Here is a 3,074-nt window from a genome sequence, read left to right as displayed (position 1 = left end):
ATGAGTGAGTTGCACTGAAAAACTTAGAATATAAGAAACGCACAGTGTAGTACATAGTATATGAGTGAGTTGCACTGAAAAACTTAGAATATAAGAAACGCACACTGTAGTACATAGTATATGAGTGAGTTGCACTGAAAAACTTAGAATTTAAGAAACGCACAGTGTAGTACATAGTATATGAGTGAGTTGCACTGAAAAACTTAGAATTTACTGAAAAACCCGCATTAGATGAAATGCACAGTGTAGTACATTGTATATGAGTGAGTTGCACTGAAAAACTTAGAATTTACTGAAAAACCCGCATTAGACGAAATGCACAGTGTAGTACATTGTATATGAGTGAGTTGCACTGAAAAACTTAGAATTTACTGAAAAACCCGCATTAGACGAAATGCACAGTGTAGTACATAGTATATGAGTGAGTTGCATGAAAAACTTAGAATTTAAGAAACGCACAGTGTAGTACATAGTATATGAGTGAGTTGCACTGAAAAACTTAGAATATAAGAAACGCACAGTGTAGTACATAGTATATGAGTGAGTTGCACACAAAAACTTAGAATATAAGAAACGCACAGTGTAGTACATAGTATATGAGTGAGTTGCACTGAAAAACTTAGAATTTAAGAAACGCACAGTGTAGTACATAGTATATGAGTGAGTTGCACTGAAAAACTTAGAATATAAGAAACGCACAGTGTAGTACATAGTATATGAGTGAGTTGCACTGAAAAACTTAGAATATAAGAAACGCACAGTGTAGTACATAGTATATGAGTGAGTTGCACTGAAAAACTTAGAATATAAGAAACGCACATATAGTACATAGTATATGAATGAGTTGCACTGAAAAACTTAGAATTTACTGAAAAACCCGCATTACACTAAATGCACAGTGTAGTACATAGTATATGAGTGAGTTGCACTGAAAAACTTAGAATATAAGAAACGCACAGTGTAGTACATAGTATATGAGTGAGTTGCACTGAAAAACTTAGAATATAAGAAACGCACAGTGTAGTACATAGTATATGAGCGAGTTGCACTGAAAAACTTAGAATATAAGAAACGCACAGTGTAGTACATAGTATATGAGTGAGTTGCAATGAAAAACTTAGAATATAAGAAACGCACAGTGTAGTACATAGTATATGAGTGAGTTGCACTGAAAAACTTAGAATATAAGAAACGCACATATAGTACATAGTATATGAATGAGTTGCACTGAAAAACTTAGAATTTACTGAAAAACCCGCAATACACGAAATGCACAGTGTAGTACATAGTATATGAGTGAGTTGCACTGAAAAACTTAGAATATAAGAAACGCACAGTGTAGTACATAGTATATGAGTGAGTTGCACTGAAAAACTTAGAATATAAGAAACGCACAGTGTAGTACATAGTATATGAGTGAGTTGCACTGAAAAACTTAGAATATAAGAAACGCACAGTGTAGTACATAGTATATGAGTGAGTTGCACTGAAAAACTTAGAATATAAGAAACGCACAGTGTAGTACATAGTATATGAGTGAGTTGCACTGAAAAACTTAGAATATAAGACACGCACAGTGTAGTACATAGTATATGAGTGAGTTGCACTGAAAAACTTAGAATATAAGAAACGCACAGTGTAGTACATAGTATATGAGTGAGTTGCACTGAAAAACTTAGAATATAAGAAACGCACAGTGTAGTACATAGTATATGAGTGAGTTGCACTGAAAAACTTAGAATATAAGAAACGCACAGTGTAGTACATAGTATATGAGTGAGTTGCACTGAAAAACTTAGAATATAAGAAACGCACAGTGTAGTACATAGTATATGAGTGAGTTGCACTGAAAAACTTAGAATATAAGAAACGCACAGTGTAGTACATAGTATATGAGTGAGTTGCACTGAAAAACTTAGAATATAAGAAACGCACAGTGTAGTACATAGTATATGAGTGAGTTGCACTGAAAAACTTAGAATATAAGAAACGCACAGTGTAGTACATAGTATATGAGTGAGTTGCACTCAAAAACTTAGAATATAAGAAACGCACAGTGTAGTACATAGTATATGAGTGAGTTGCACTGAAAAACTTAGAATTTACTGAAAAACCCGCATTAGACGAAATGCACAGTGTAGTACATTGTATATGAGTGAGTTGCACTGAAAAACTTAGAATTTACTGAAAAACCCGCATTAGACGAAATGCACAGTGTAGTACATTGTATATGAGTGAGTTGCACTGAAAAACCTAGAATTTACTGAAAAACCCGCATTAGACGAAATGCACAGTGTAGTACATTGTATATGAGTGAGTTGCACTGAAAAACTTAGAATTTACTGAAAAACCCGCATTAGACGAAATGCACAGTGTAGTACATAGTATATGAGTGAGTTGCATGAAAAACTTAGAATTTAAGAAACGCACAGTGTAGTACATAGTATATGAGTGAGTTGCACTGAAAAACTTAGAATATAAGAAACGCACAGTGTAGTACATAGTATATGAGTGAGTTGCCCTGAAAAACTTAGAATATAAGAAACGCACAGTGTAGTACATAGTATATGAGTGAGTTGCACTCAAAAACTTAGAATTTACTGAAAAACCCGCATTACACGAAATGCACAGTGTAGTACATAGTATATGAGTGAGTTGCACTGAAAAACTTAGAATATAAGAAACGCACAGTGTAGTACATAGTATATGAGTGAGTTGCACTGAAAAACTTAGAATATAAGAAACGCACAGTGTAGTACATAGTATATGAGTGAGTTGCACTGAAAAACTTAGAATATAAGAAACGCACAGTGTAGTACATAGTATATGAGTGAGTTGCACTGAAAAACTTAGAATATAAGAAACGCACACTGTAGTACATAGTATATGAGTGAGTTGCACTGAAAAACTTAGAATTTAAGAAACGCACAGTGTAGTACATAGTATATGAGTGAGTTGCACTGAAAAACTTAGAATATAAGAAACGCACAGTGTAGTACATAGTATATGAGTGAGTTGCACTGAAAAACTTAGAATTTACTGAAAAACCCGCATTAGACGAAATGCACAGTGTA

This window comes from Mus caroli, unplaced genomic scaffold (assembly GCF_978045245.1).
Source record: "Mus caroli unplaced genomic scaffold, Mus_caroli_1 scaffold_25, whole genome shotgun sequence".
In the NCBI taxonomy this organism is placed as follows: domain Eukaryota; kingdom Metazoa; phylum Chordata; class Mammalia; order Rodentia; family Muridae; genus Mus; species Mus caroli.
The sequence above is the reverse complement of the archived record's forward strand: the minus strand, read 5'-3'. Positions refer to the sequence as shown.